Here is a 16,644-nt window from a genome sequence, read left to right on the forward strand (position 1 = left end):
GAATCTGTGGTTTGGTGTCTGACATGAATTTGGGAAAATTCTTGAAACTGATCTGGACCCTGTGGAGCCCTTCTAGATACAAAAGCCTTTCTGTGTCCCTGTTTCTTGTTTGTAGGAAAAAGGCTTCATTCTCCTAGACCTTTTCTGAGTTAAATACAGCAGATTCAAACAATTACTACCTGGGGAAGTGAGGGAAGGCAGAAACAGAGGAAAGGCAGTCAGAAACCACAGTGCAATGATGGGGCAGCTCCCTGGCCCCTCGTCAGGGGCAGAGCAGTGATGCATATCTCTGAATTCTTCTCCAGGTGCTGGGGCCTCCACCCAGATGCACGGTGGAAGCTTCAGGAGCACAAGCACATAGATCCCAGGCTGGTTGGAACCAGAAGGCTGATGGTTGAGATTTCTGGACCACCCTGTTACCTCACCAGCAACCAATCAGAAGAAAGTCATATCCTAGAGCTCTACCCCCAAATTGCCTTTAAAAACTCTTCCCTCAAAGCCACTGGGAAATTTGGGCTTTTTGAGCACTGAGATGTTCGTTCTCCTTGCTTGGCCCTTGCAATTAACCTTTCTCTGCTCCAGACTCCGACGCTTTGGTTTGCTTATCTTCCCTGTAGGGCACACAAACTTGGGTTCAACAACATTCTCAGTCACTACTGTTTCAAATTTGTCTTCTGCTCCTTTCTCTCTTTCTTCTCCTCCTGGTCATACTGCGCACCTCAGACTGGCACTTAAACCCATGTACCAGTACTTAAACCCAGCCAGAATTCAAATTGGAAATGGAATTCACAATCTTTTAACTGAGATTGCACTCCTGATCCGGAGAAGGCAATGGCACCCCACTCCAGTACTCTTGCCTGGAAAATCCCATGGACAGAGGAGCCTGGTGGGCTGCAGTCCATGGGGTCGCTGAGAGTCGGGTCAGACATGACTGAATGACTTCACTTTCACTTTTCGCTTTCATGTATTGGAGAAGGAAATGGCAACCCACTCCAGTATTCTTGCCTGGAGAACCACAGGGACAGAGGAGCCTGGTGGGCTGCCGTCTATGGGGCCACACACAGTCAGACACGACTGAAGTGACTTAGCAGCAGCAGCAACACTCCTGATCTCAGGACTTAATGAGGCTCAGGTTCTTTACATCTCATTGCAGAAAGAATTCAGCTAGGGACAAAGTGATAGGTAACAAGTGGATTTATTTAAAGATATACTCCATAGACACTATGGAGTCCAACTCAAAAGGTGAGAACAGCCTTAGGAGAAATGCACTCTTTAGGGTGTGGGCGGTCTCAGAAGGTGAGAGGCCCTGAAAATGCAGTGGTTAGTTTTTATGGTCTGGGAGCTGAATCTTCTGCCATCTTGGATCTAGTTGATTCTGACCAGTTTTTGTCCTCTTCTATGACTATGTCATTCTTTTAAAGGTTGTGCCCTGTCCACTTCCTTCCTGTTTCACTGATATCCCCATCATACATGTGTTACATCTTCTATAGTTATTGCACAGCCCTTGGATATTCTGTTCTGTTTTTCTCAATCAGACCATCACAGGCAACCTTCATGTTTGTTACAGTATTTTTAATCTCTAATATTTCATTTTGGTCCTTTCTTAGGGTTTGCTTTTCTTTGCTTAAATTACACATCTGTTCTTGTCTGTTGCCTACTTTATGCCTTTAATAAATTAATCATAGTTTGTTTGTTTTTTAATTCCTGGTCTGGTATTCCAACCATATCTGATTCTGCTTGCCCTGTATTTTCAAACTGTGTTTTTTTGCCTTTTACTGTATCTTGCAGTTTTTGCTTATAGCCAGACATGATGTCATTGGTAAAAGAAACTTCTGTAAATAAGCCTTTACTAATGTGATGGCGAGGTAGGGCAGCAGGGGAAGCATCCTGTAGTCCTATGATTAAGTCTCCGTCTTTCAGTGAGCCTACACCTCTTGACTGGACTTCACAAGTGCTTCTGATTAATCTCTCCTGCACTGTTCTTCACCTTCCCCTCCCGCATACTTAAACAGGAAGGCTAGAGTGGGCTAAAGTTGGCTATCTCCCTTCCCCAGGGTCAGTTAGCCTCTGACAAAACCCTAGCAGGTTAAATATGGTCAGTTAGTTTCTTCTGAGGGCAGGCCTTGTTACAAAGAACTAGAGTGTTCTGGTGTATTTCAAAATGGCTCCTTTCCCCCTCTCACTGCTGGAAGCACAAGCTTTTTCTACAGTATTCACTCTGAGACTCTGGTCAAACTCCTGGAGGTAAGAGTCCCAAAAGTGTGGCGGTGATGTTACTGAAAACTTGACACTGGGGCTGAAACAAGTCTTAGAGACAGAATTTTGGGTGAAGTAGAAAAGGATAGCTTTATTCCTTTGCTAGGCAAAGGGGGACACGGTGGCCTTGTGCCCTCAAAAACTGTGTGTCCCAACCCAGGAGGATTTGATGAGGGTTCGAAGGTAGGGTCTCTGGCAAAACTAGGGTGTGTGTAGAACCTGCATTTTTTAAAACTCATTTCAGGTGTTGTTTAGTTGTATCAGACTCTTTTGTGACCCCTTGGACTCTAGTCCGCCAGGCTCTTCTGTCCGTGTGATTCCCCAGGCAAGAATACTGGAGCGGGTTGCCTTTTCCTTCTTCAGGGGACCCTTCCCACCCAGGCACCGAACCCACGCCTCCCTGTCTCCTATGTTGGCAGCCACCTCAGCTGCCCTTCCTGACTGCTGAGCCAGCAGGGAAGCCCTTTTCTCAGGTGTCTCCTAATCTTGATGAGCTTCTCTAGTCTATTTAACCTTGTTTGAGGTGATTTCTTGACTGCTCCTCCCTTGATTAGCAACTATTCAAATCTGCCCTATGGAACTCAGGAAAGGTCATGGAGACCTTTCTCTTGCCTACGAGAAATGGGGTACAAAACGGCCTCCATGCCTGGGAGCCCCACAAGGCCCTGTTTGGTCTCAGTGGGCCCCTATATCTGGGTCCCCCTGGAGTTTTTCACTTTCAGACTTGTCCAGTCTGAGCCTCCAGCAATTTATCAGTTACAGCTCTGGTTTTCCTACTAGGGAATTGGTTCCCACGAAGGATTCCATTTTGGGGTTTCTGCTTGGTAAGTTGTGATTCTATGTGTTCTCCAAATTTAGGGGTAGCATTTTGCTCTGTGGCCTCACTTCTCTTATGGATCTAAGAGTGGTTGATTTTTCAGTCTTTTTACTTGTAAAAAAAAAGACCTTTTTACTTGTTACAGTGGAGTGGTAACTCCAAGCTGCTCATACACAGAAATGGAAACCAGGAATGCCATTACATTATGTTTTTTTTTTTTTTTTTTTCTTAAAGTATTAGTTACCATTATTCTTGAGAGGATACAGAGGATACTTACTAGCCATAAATTCCTGGATTCAGAAGCAAAGCCAGTTTCAGAAAGGGAAAGAAGGCTGGGGACAGAGTTAGACATTAGTGTTCTTTTTTCTTTTGTTTAAAAATTTTTTGATTGATTTAATTTTGACTGTGCTGGGTCTTTGTTGTTGCACCCAGGCTTTCTCTACCTGTGGCAAAAAGAGGCTACTCTATTTGCCGTGTATGGGCTTCTCATTGCGGTGGCTTCTCTTGCTGTGAAGTGCGGGCTTCAGTAGTCATGGCACATGGGCTTAGCTGCTGTTCGGCATATGGAATCTTCCCTAACCAGGGGTCAAGTTCATGTCCCCTGCATTGACAGGCAGGTTCTCAGCCACTGGACCACCAGAGAAGTCCAGACACTAGTATTCTAGGCAGAAGGATTTTTTTCCCAAAGATAATCTCCTTTGGTCTCCATCTTTGAATATATCATATAATCAACAGAGTTTTCTATTGGACCCAGCAAGTCAGTAAGATCTTTGTTATCTTTGGAAGAGACAGAGGAAGTTTCTCCAACAGCAGGTCCAAAAACAAAACTGAAAATTACTGAAAATTTATACACTGAAATATAAAATTCTCTGTAAAGAGTCATGCCCCTTTCCCTCAGAATAATGTTGAAAAGCTCAGGTAGAATACAAGTCCTTCATGAGCTGGCTTTTGTTTACCTTGCAGCCCCATCTCTTTTTAATCCCCACTGTCATTCTACATGGACCATATTGCATGTTTTATAGTTTCTTCTCGTGCTCTTGTTCTTTCTCAGTTCTACTTTTCTTTGTACCAATGTTGTTCCTCTTCTCAGAGCTAGTAAAGCTGTCTTCTACTTTCCCCATGACTGATGAGTTGGACAGAGATTCAAGGAGGCAATTGGTAGTAATGGAAATTTTAAAAAAAAGGCAATCTGAGGGGATTTAAAGAAATATGGTTAGTAATTCTGAGTTTTTTTCCTCACTTACACGTCTTTTCTACCTGGAAGATGTTGGGGCTGGTCTAAGAATTAAATTGACTTGAGACAAATTAAAAGGAGAAAGTCAAAGTTTAATAACATATATACCTGGGAGAGACCCAGGAGAGCTGAGTAATTCACCAAAATGGCTGGAAGCCTCGTCTTAAACACCATCTTCAGCTAAAAAGAGAATGTTGGGGTTAGTGGTTTAGGACTTCAAAGGTTGGGGGGCAGGGGAAGGCAATTAACAGAGATGGAAAAGCAAATGTTTGGAAAACAAATGTTTGTTGGGCAATGCAGAGACAATGGGACACAGTAGACTCTGATCTCTAGACCCTGTTGAGTTTTCTCCACCACATGTAGTCCATATTCTTTATAAATTTCTCTGATGATAGCTCTATTCCAGAAACAGGCTCTTACATCCTGAGTCTTCTGTTAATAAAAAAATAATCAGCCTAAATTAATCGTTGTGCAAAAGGGATTCATCTTGGAGTGGCGAATTTTGCTCCCTTAAAGACGTTTGATCAGTTTCTTCATCTCTGCCTTGTAATAGCCCCGTGTGTAGCCCTGTGTATTCCAATGTCAGTGTGAAGAGCCCTGTAATAGCCCTGTTCCAATGTTGTCTGCTGATTGCACTTTATTCTTCACTCTACCCTCTCGTCCAACACCCCAACACACACACCCTACTGTGAGCTTCTCGAGAACAATGCTCATGTTTCGTTCATCTCTGTTCTCTCTCATACCTCAGTGCCTAGAAATTCGTTGAATGACTAAATGCATGCATCTACCACCGTCATCAAAATAAATAGCTGAAATGGCCCAACCTTTCTACTTCTCCTACTTCAAGCTACATGTTGTTTTATTTTTCACTTATTTTCTCTTTTTCAGGCTGCCACTGATTTTAACTTAAAATGTACACATGCTGTATTAAAATGCATAAGGAAAAGAAATATATACTGTATTTTATCTGCAGAATTCTGTTCTGGCTTATGGACAACTGTACTTATTGACATTTAACAATGGCATTTTTTTTTTTTTTTTTTTTGCTTTCTTTCATGAAAGGAATTCAGAAAAAAAAAGCTGTATTTTGCATTTTTGAATTAGAAATAAAAAGCTCTATTGAGAAAAGAGTATATTTACATAACTCAAACAACATTATTGAAAGAGAACTATCAATAAGAAGACTATCACTTTAGAATTGCTATTTTGAACTTTTCATTTTAAATAATTTCAGACACAAACAATTGGGAAATGACAAAGATTTCTCACATATTCACCTAGACTTCTGTAAACATCTTACGCCACCACAATTTTAAAAATCAAGAAATATGACAATACTATTATCTAATTTATATACTTTTCATATTTTATTTCATTATTCCACTAATGTCCTTTTCTGGCCCAGGGTCCAATCCAGCATTATATAGTGCATTTAAATGTCATGTAGCCTCATTCTCCTATACTTTGGGAAATTTCAGTTTTTTTTTCTTTAATAATGTTACTGAACATCACTTGGGTCCACTTGCCAACCCCCATGCAGCAAAGCGAATCTACTGAAACTGGTTCATGGCGAAGGATATTCAGCAAGTTTTAAAAAATTAATTAACATATTTTCTTCACCAAGTCTTAGTTGCAGCATGCAGGATCTTCATTTTGGCACTCAGGATCTGTAGTCATGGTATGCGGGGCCTAGCTCCCTGACCAGGCTTCAAACGCAGGCCCCCTGCATTGAAAACGTGCAGTCTTAACCACTAGACTGTCAGGGAAGCCCCAGTTCAGCATTAATTTGCAGGGCACCAAGCAAGAAGAATGAGGAGTTCATGCTCAAGAGACCTGAACTCCCCACTGACCTTCAGAGAAGGGTTTTTAAAGGCAACATTTGAGATGAGAATTGCAGCTCATGGACTTTCTTCTGATTGTGGTGACGTAACGGGATGATGTTTCAGAAATCTTAATCATCAACCTTCTGGTTCCACCCAGTCTGGGGTCTCCTCTCCTGTGGTCAGCATGCAGTCACCATCATCCACTTGATCTTAGTTTCTGCAGAACAACTCAAAAGTATACATCATGTTATTATGTGTATCTCTTGGGAAGGAACTAGGACTCTCTTTTATTCCTTTTCAAATCCCCCTAAATTTGAGTTAGCCTGGTTTTCTTTTTCCTCATGATTAAGTTCAGGTTATATATTTTTATCAAGAATACTACAGAAGTAATATTGTCCTCTCAATATTCTTAGGGGCTTCCCAGGTGGCGCTAGTGGTAAAAAAAAACCCGCCTGCCAATGCAGGCGACATAAGAGATGTTGGTTTGATCCCTGAGTCGGGAAGATCCCCTGGAGGAGGAAACGGCAACCCACTTCAATATTCTTGCCTGGAGAATCCTGTGGACAGAGTAGCCTGGCGGGCAACCGTCCATAAGGTCGCAAAGACTGAAGAGACTTAAAATTAGCACTGCTCCCTTTGTTTCTGCATTCCATTACTTTCCCAGCTGGTGATTGCTTGGGTCTGCTCTTTGGAACTCAGTGAAGGCCTAAGAGATTAGAGTCTTTTTCTAAAAATAAGAAACAGGGGACATGGAAGGGCCTTTGTACCCAGGAGGATCCCTCAAGGTTCTATACAGTTTCAATCCTCCCTTTTCTTGACACCTCTCAACCCTGAAGGGAACAGGGGTGAAACAAGAAATAGAATAATGTTTAAGATGGAGAAGTTAAAAAAAAAAAAAAAAGATGGAGAAGTTAATCATAAACTTGGCTGGGGAATTTGTTTTTAGGGGGACTTTGTTTCAGTGGCATTGACAATTTTGAAGAGTACTGGCCAATTAATATTTGCAAATTCCCCTAAATTTGGGTTAGTTTGATTTTTTCCCTCATGATTAAGTTCAGGCTATACATTTTTATCAAGAATACTACAGAAGGAATGTTGTCCTCTCAATATATCTTAGGAGGCAGATTTTACCTATTTGGTCACTTGGCAAAGGTGTGGTATCTACCCAGCCTTCCATTGTAAAGCTACTTTGTTTTTAAACCTTTGTAGTTGATAAATATCTTGTGAGGAGATAATTTAAGAATACATATTTTGTTTCTCATTATGCTTTCAACCATTCATGTTAGCATCTAGAATAATTATTACAGTGGTGTTAGCAAATAATTTTCAAGTTCTTCATTCCTTCTACATTTATTAGTTGGAATCCTACTAAAAGGAATAGTTTTCCTATTTTTATTCAGAATGGACTTATGGATTCGTATTTTATTAAATGGGTAATAATCTATGACATCATTATTTATTATTTAAACTGTTCTAGATTTGGCCATCGGGGGTGTTAACCAAGTTGGTTCCCATGTCCATTAGACGTAGCCCCATCATTTCTTAGAGCACTTCCTGCTTCCTGGCACTACGAGAGATTTCAGTGTTATACTTTTCATGCAGCGCTGGAATCAGCCGCTTCTCCAGGGAGCCTTGGTTCCGTGCCCCTCCCCTACCCAGGCAGGGTCACCGGCGGGTGTTTAGAAATCAAATCCGAGCACCAGGTGTGCTCCTTGGTGCTGCTGTAGCCTCGCTTCTAGGCCTTCTCGGAGGATAGAGCCATAAAAAAGCAAGTACACACTCATACACTCCACATTTATTTTTGTATCTAACCATCTGCATGCTTAGTAAAAACAGGAGTTCAATCCAATACCACAGTATTCACTCTTTTTTTTTTTTTTTAACTTGTAACACCTTATTCCAACAGTAAGAAACTTAGTTTTCACTATCCACAATATATTTACTTATTTGCTTGGTCCTAGAGCAAGTAGTTTCACATGCTAAACAATATCCCTATGAAAAACAAATCTACTAACTGAGGAGTGTTTATGTGCACAGTTCTTGTCTTTAACCTTGGAGTATATAGTTTAAACAGAATATTATCCAAAGTTGCTAAGGTTAGTTTGGTTTTTCCCCATCCAGCTTCATAGGGATTCTATTACTATGTGATTTCCTTCGTCCTTTTCCGTTTCCCCCATTTCCCCCACCATGTTTACCCCCATTCCTCTTAGGTAACCAATCTTATCATTTTCTGATTTATTTCTCTTGTGTTCGTTGTTTGTTTTGCACAATGTACATCATGAGAAATGCTGGGCTCATGAAGCCCAAGCTGGAATCAAGATGACCAGGAGAAATATCAATAACCTCAGATACGCAGATGACACCACCCTTACGGCAGAAAGCAAAAAATAACTAAAAAGCCTCTTGATGAAAGTGAAAGAGGAGACTGAAAAAGTTGGCTTAAAGCTCAACATTCAGAAAACTAAGATCATGGCATCTGGTCCCATCATTTCATACACGTAGATGGGGAAACAATGACAGACTTTATTTTGGGGGGCTCCAAAATCACTGCAGATGGTGACTGCAGCCATGAAATTAAAAGATGCTTACTCCTTGGAAGAAAAGTTATGACCAACCTAGATAGCATATTAAAAAGCAGAGACATTATTTTGCCAACAAAGGTCCATCTAGTCAAGGCTATGGTTTTTTTCCAGTGGTCGTGTATGGATGTAAGAGTTGGACTATAACGAAAGCTGAGCACCGAAGAATTGATGCTTTTGAACTGTGGTGTTGGAGAAAGACTCTTGAGAGTCCTTTGGACTGCAAGGAGATCCAACCAGTCCATCCTAAAGGAGATCAGTCCTGAATATTCATTGGAAGGACTGATGCTGAAGCTGAAGCTCCAATACTTTGGCCCCGTGATGTGAAGAACTAACTCACTGGAAAAGACCCTGATGCTGGGAAAGATTGAAGGTAGGAGGAGAAGGGGACAACAGAGGATGAGATGGTTGGATGGCATCACTGACTCAATGGACATGAGTTTGAGTAAACTCTGGGAGTTGGTGATGGACAGGGAGGCCTGGTGTGCTACAGTCCATGGGGTCGCAAAGACTCAGACATGACTGAGCAACTGAACTGAATGTTATAGATACTCATTTGTACTTCAGTTTTTTATTTAAGTTATTTTGGAAAATGTATCAATTTATAGAGATTATAGTTACTCTTTTTTTTTTTTTTTACAATTGTGTATATTCCATTGTATAGATGTACCATAGTTTATTCAACTACTCTTCTCTATATAAGCATTTAGGGGGCTTTAAGTATTTTATGGGCAAATTATGGGCAAAATTGCAGTGAATAACTTTGTGCATATCATTTTTGTATAATTGGAGGCACATCTTCAGGGTCAATTACCAGAGTTGGATTACTAGATCAAAAATTGAGTGCATATTTTGTTTTGTTAGAATTGTCCAAATTTCCCTTAAAACATTCCACCAGTGATTTATGAGAGTGTCTATTTCCCCGCAGTTTATCGCCAGCATGCATTGTCAGCCTTTTGTTTTGTTTTGTTTTGTCATTACATAGAGGACAAGCATTTAAGTGTAGTTTTAGGTTGCATTTCTCCCAATTGCAAGTTAGGTCAAACAAACCCTTCAGTTGGATTTTTTATTTTCTCCTGCATTTTTAAAGAGATATAGTACAGATATTGGGCCTTTGTTTGGATGGCACTAAATTTGGCACTAATTTATACTTTAAAAAAATGTATCTATCTGGCTGCCTCGGGTCTTAGCTGTGGCATGCAGGATCTTCGCTGAGGCAGGACCTTTTGCTGCAGTGCACAGACTACTGTGGCCCGTGGGCTTAGATGCTCTGTGGCATGTGGGATCTTAGTTCCCCAGGGGTCAAACTTTTGTACCCTGCATTGCAAGGTGAATTCTTAACCCCTGGATCTTCAGGGAAGTCCCTAAAATAGTAAATTTAAACAAAACATTTCTCAATCTTTCATCTTATTTCCAATTTGTGTCATAAATAGAGAAGAAACAAAGTGTAGGCAGCTTTATAAATTTGTCTATGCAATCCAGTTACAAGTCATTTTTGATAATGTTGCTCATCACATTCCTTTCTTTCCTTCACCATTGTCTGGGACTGTTACTTGAATTTTTCCATAAATTGCCTGGTTTTTCTGCCTAATTGTTTTTACTAGTACTTTAGAGATAAAAAGGGTATAATTTTGTATATCTATGTTTCCTGCCATAGAGCAGACAGTGGATTACTCAAAAAATATTTGCTAAGGTGTAAAGAGTGCTAAAGGAAAAAACCAAACTTGGTTATTTCTTTACATATAAGAATGAAAGAGAAAATACAAATTCAGTTGTATTCATAGATTACTTCTAGAAAATGTAAAGCAATCTGGCAAAAATAAAAACATAATGTATATAAAGAGAGAAGGTTGATGCAAAGAAAAAACTAAGAGAAAGAATAAGGCTAATGCACAAAATGTATATCTTCGTGATCTATACGTTTGCTGAGAAGGTAGAAGTTTTTGTTTAATAGAGTGCAATTGTAATGACAATAATGAAACGAGAACTGCTTATTTTTTCCAGATCAGTTTGAGACTGAGGTGTCAAGCCTAGAGGTAAAAAAGTATGTGGTTGGTTTTTTTTTTTTTTTCTCTTTTTTTTAAAGGCAGTATAGCTATCAGGTTCTTCAATAATAAATTGCCTTCTTAATTTTAAACAGATGTTTAAAGGGCAAAAGGTGAATTTGGACAAAAATAAATAAATAAAAGAATATCATACAAAGAGTGAGAAAGAATGAGAGACTGCTCCACTCTTGACTTCCCCCAGCCTTTTTAGAATATTACTAATGAACCCCATCTGTACCAGCTTCTGAGTCTTTGCAACTTGTCTCTGGTTGGAGTTGCATCCCTACTTTTCTTTTATGGAAAAAAACAGTCTAAAACCCAGCCCTCCTACAGGGAGAGTTTGCCAAGCCATGTGGGGTCCCTCTGGGAACCAGAGCAATTTACCATAGCCTGTTACAGGCAGGCAGATGTGCCCTACATAAAGACCAATCGCAGCCAAGCAAGACAAAAAGAGAGCACATATGACCATTAAAAATAATTTTTACTGCAGTGCTTAAAGGGAAAACAGATTTGATCTCTGTACACTGAAGCTGTGTCTCCAGAAAAGCAACAAACTGCCCCCAAAGGCACAGTGAAGCCCTGCACTAGTCCCATGGGTTCCTGGGCTTTCTCGTTTCTTTTACTGGAGGCTGCTGCTGCTGCTTAATCACTTCAACTGTGCAACACTCCGGACAGTAGCCACCCAGGGGTTCTCCAGGCAAGAATCCTGGGGTGGGTGGCCATGCTTTGCTCCAGGGGATCCGTCCAACCCAGGAATGGAACCCGGGTCTCCTACGTTGCAGGTAGATTACCACTGAGCTACCTGGGAAGACCTTACTGTAGGCTACTCAGCTTTAATATGCAGTTAGTGTGCAGCATGTCATTTTAAAGGGGAATGCTACACAAAGCACTTCCCCCAATATTTGGGAATACATGGAGATATTTCATATTCCACATGGACATTTTGTAGTTTTCCAATTTCAGCATGCGTCAGAATCACCTAGAAACCTTTTGTTGTTGTTGTTCAGTCACTGTGTCATGTCTGACTCTTTGCAACCCCATGGACTGCAGCACACCAGGCTTCCCTGTCCTTCACCATCTCCCGAAGCTTGTTCAAATTCGTGTCTATTGAGTCAGTGATGCCATCAAATCATCTCATCCTCTGTCTCCCCCTTTTCCTCCCACCTTCAGTCTTTCCCAGCATCAGGGTCTTTTCCAGTGAGTTGGCTCTTTGCATCAGGTGGCCCAAGTACTGCAGCTTGAGCATCAGTCCTTCCAATAAATATTCAGCTCGTGAGTACCCAGTACTGCCCACCTTGACTGGAGTTCCTGATTCAGTCAGTGTGTGGTGGGGCCCAAGGATTGTGTATCTAACATGTATGCAGATGATGCTGAAGCTGATACTGCTTGTCCAGTATTTGGGGATCACTGGCCTAGATATATGGTACTCAAACCATTTGTGTTTAAATACATTTTTAGAGGTCCTTTATATCTTTCAGCTCCCAGCAAGAGGCAAACTAAAAATTAGGCCTTACCTTGGAAATTTTGTTTTGTTGTCGGTTAAACACAATCTAGTATTTTCAAAAGTATAAACCAAGAACTATTAATAATTCACTGAGCTTCTCCAAGAACCCACAGGTTGTTTTATTACAGCATTGATGTATCTAATAATCATGGTCTGTGCTTTTAACATGAAAGAAAAACTGACTTATGGTATCACACTGATTCGTGTTTCATCCCATGGGCAATTCACAAGAGACATGTTAGTCTTACAGATGATGGGAGAGATCATTGTATCAGGAAGTATACATTGTACATGTGTGTTTTACTTGGCTTTGTTGCTTATCTTTGTTGTTTTTCTTTTTAAACTTTTGGTCCCATTTAAAAAAAAGTGTTAAGAAAAAAGAAAAATTACTAAGCACTTCTCAGAAGTGCTAAAGTATCTTTATGGCTGTGATTGAAGATGCGAGGGAAATGGTAGATATATCAACAACAACTTCTGAGAGCTGTGAGTTCTGTGAATAAAGGAACAAACCTAGTTTACAAACCAACATTAGATCAGAGGTATCTACATAGATCATAGATAGTCCCTTTCTGGTCTAAATGTCTAGGAGTGCTTTCTGACCAAGTAACCCCGTTGTAGCTGTTTTATTAAATATATATCTATTCATTCTAGTCTTGGGGTGCAAGAGGGAAACCAAAATTGGAGTTCAGGATTAATCATTATACAAGTGGTTATCAATAATAATCTAGGTTCATATTTTTTATTCAAAAATCCCTGGAACCTGTTGTTAAGTATTCAGAATTTATAGCACTTTAGAATGGTAAAGAGAAAACACATTTCATAATATCAACACATGTAGTGGGGTTCAGGACAGTACTTGATAAAGAATTGCAGTAATATTTCTGAAGGAAAATATATGAATAGTTACATTAAGTGGCATAAAGAAAGATAACAAACAATTTTATAGTAGTTAGATTTTGCTATTAGATGTGCTCAAGTCATACTTTTACTTTCTAAAACAATATTGTCTGTGCTCACTCATGTCTGACTCTTTGCGACCCCCATGGACTGTAGCCCTCCAGGCTCCTCTGTCCATGGGATTCCCCAGGCAAGAACACTGGAGTGGGTTGCTATTCCCTTCTCCGGAGGATCTTCCTGACCCAGGAATCAAACCCACGTCTCCTGCATTTGCAGAGGTGGATTCTATACCACTAAGTCACCTGTGAAGTCCCCAAAACAATTTTATGAGATATAATTCACATACCATAAAATCCATCATTTTAAAGTGTACAATTCAGAGGTTTCCAATATATTCATAGGGCAGTACAACCATCACCACTCTTAATTCTAGAATATATCATCACTTCCTGTTTCTCCCTTCCCTTTCTCTGGCAACCAGTAATCTACATTCTGTCCCTATGGACTTGCCTGTTTTGGACACTTCATGCAATTGGAATTATATAATATGTGGCCTTTTGTGTCTGCCTTCTTTAACTTAACACATTGCTTTTGCGCCGGGGGTGGGGGGAGGGTGGTGTCAGTTCCCAAACCAGGGATCAAATCCATGCCCCCTGCATTAGAAGCATGGAGTCTTAACCCCTAGCCCACCAGGGAAGTCCCAAGTATAACGTTTTTAAGGTTTAGCCACGTTAGAGCATATATCAGTACTTCACTCCTTTTCATTGCTTAATAGTATTCCATTGTGTAAATATATCACACTTTGTTTATTCATCATTTGATGGATATTTGGGGTCTTTACTTTTTGGTTTTAATGAATAATGCTGTTAAGAATAATCAGGCACAAATTTTTTGTATGGACTTGTATTTACCTGTGAGTGGAATTTCTGGGTCATATGGTAACTGTTTAAATTTTTGAGAAACTGAAAAACTTTTTACCAAAATGGTTGCAATGTGTTATGGTTCCAATTTCCCCTTGATTTTGCCTGTGCTTGTTATCATCCATATTTTTGATTGCTATCCCAGTGACTGTGAAGAGGTTTCCATTACAATCTTGATTTTTATTTCCCTGATGGCTAATTATGTCAGATACTTTTTCATGTACTTATTAGTAATTTCTGTATCTTTGGAGAGAGATTTATTCAAATCTTTGCCCTTTTTAAGTTGTGCTATTTGTCTTTAAAATATTGAGTTGTAATAGTTCTTCAGAAATGTTCCTTGTATTATTGTGACTTTTGGCTATTTCTCAGAATTCTGAAAAAGTTGATTTGACCCATTTGCCAGTATCCTCATTGCCTTTATGGAGAAGCTGATTTTCAGAGCTTCTTATTCTGCTGAACAAAATATGCTTCTCAGGTCATATTTTATAGACTAAATGAGTTTCAATTTTTTGGAACATTTTTGAATTGTAGAATTGTGAATAGGTTTTGTCTGAATATGAATCATGTTCTCATTTTTTTTTAAAGATAATTCACTTTTTCAGTGAACATATGACCTTGATAAAGGAGATGAAAAGATCATACGACTGAAAATACAACTTTCTCAACATACAATAAGAAAGTACTGATGAGTAGATGATAGTTAAACTTGAGTACTAATTTTTTATGTTGGTATTATGGAGTATCATTTTATACTGCTAGCTTCATAAGAAGAAAAACTATTACTGATGATTTATACTTATTTTATGTTAAGAAACACTTGTTAGTTTTTCATAAGAACAAACCAATGCCACATGTTTTGGTTTTTACTGGCAGAAAGTAAAACCAATATAAAATTTAATTAAAGTTGCAACTTTTAAATAAATTTACAAGTATTGCTGACAACTAATTACTCTGTTTTTTGATATTTTCTGCCCTTTAAAAATGTGGCTTTTAGAAAATATGGCTTAGTTTTGAAAATTCATTGGAAAGTCATCAGATTTTAAATACTAAACTGTGAAGAGCTCCAAACAGTCATGTTTTGCTTGTAGGTTTTTAGATGTCAGGAGAGGCTACCAGAAATAGGTTGGCTATCAAAGAGGAATATTCAAAAGCCCTAGAAACCAGTTCTTATTGTGCATGCTCTAGAAGTTCTGCTATATATCTCTCTTAATTGTTCATTTATCTCATAAACATGTATTTGTACTAGATAGGAGTACTGAATAAAATGGACTTAAGTTCCTACCTTAGGGAAAATTATGCCACAATGTCAGATAGGTACTAAGAGGAATAAAAGGAAGTGGGTGGCATAGCTAAAGAAATAGAGTGTATGTGACAGGGTCAGCTTGCTAAACGTGATAGGGTGTTTCAGGGAAGACATCTCTGAGTAGGTAAATGTTTTGGAGAACAGGTGGCATTAGTGGTAAAGGATTCGCCTGCCAATGCAGGAGACTCAAGAGATGAAGGTTCAAGCCCTGGGTTGGGAAGATCCCCTACAGTAGGAAATGGCAACCCACTTCAGTATTCCTGCATGGAAAATTCCATGGACAGAGGAGCCTGGCGGCTACAGTCCACGAGGTCACAAGGAGTTGGACACATCTGAGCAAGCACACACAGAGACTTGTGTAAAGGGAGGGAGTGAGCCAAACAGACATCTGACAAAGGGTTATTCCAGGCAAACATAACAGTAAGAACAGAGGTTCTGAAGTCGAAATGTATTTGTCACTCCATATGACCCCTCTTGCCCTCCAAGACCAAGGAAAACAGGTTCACCTTCAAAAAAACATATGGGAGTGGGGTTGCTTAACCTGAAAGTCCTCCTAGGTGCTTAGAGCAAATAGGGAGGACACAGAAGGACTGGCGTCGAACCTGAAACTCCAATAACTTTGGCCACCTGATGCGAAGAACTGACTCAGTAGAAAAGACTCTGATGTTGGGAAAGATGGAAGGCAGGAGGAGAAGGGGACGACAGAGGATGAGATGGTTGGATGGCATCACTGACTCAATGAACATATGTTTGAATAAACTCTAGGAGTTGGTGATGGATAGGGAGGCCTGGCATGCTGCAGTCCATGGGGTTGCAAAGAGTCGAACACGGCTAAGCGACTGAACTGACTGACTGAGGCTTCATATACATTTGATTTGAAGTTGGTTTGTAGCTTGTCTCACAGATTTGGTACTTAACTCAGGATTTACATCTCTCAGGGTTCTTTAGTGATATTTCCACCTTCCTGGTCTTCAGTCATGGCCACAAAATACCTTTAGTGCTTCTAAGGAAGTACCTAGAAGTTTGTTTTTTAATAAAACCATTTTTTTGTTGTTGGACCAAAATTTTAAAAACAAAAATTATCTGTAAGCTTTAAGATATGAGAGAGCTTAAGATCAACAGAAAGTAAAGTTTTATTTGATTGTAAATTCCATCATTTATACTCATAAAAACTCATTTTTTTTTTTTTAAATGGAGGCTTAAGTAAATTTCAAACCCTTAGGGAATATTCTGATGGCTCGGTTGTGCAATCTATGGTGTCATCTA

This window comes from Cervus canadensis, chromosome 13 (assembly GCF_019320065.1).
Source record: "Cervus canadensis isolate Bull #8, Minnesota chromosome 13, ASM1932006v1, whole genome shotgun sequence".
In the NCBI taxonomy this organism is placed as follows: domain Eukaryota; kingdom Metazoa; phylum Chordata; class Mammalia; order Artiodactyla; family Cervidae; genus Cervus; species Cervus canadensis.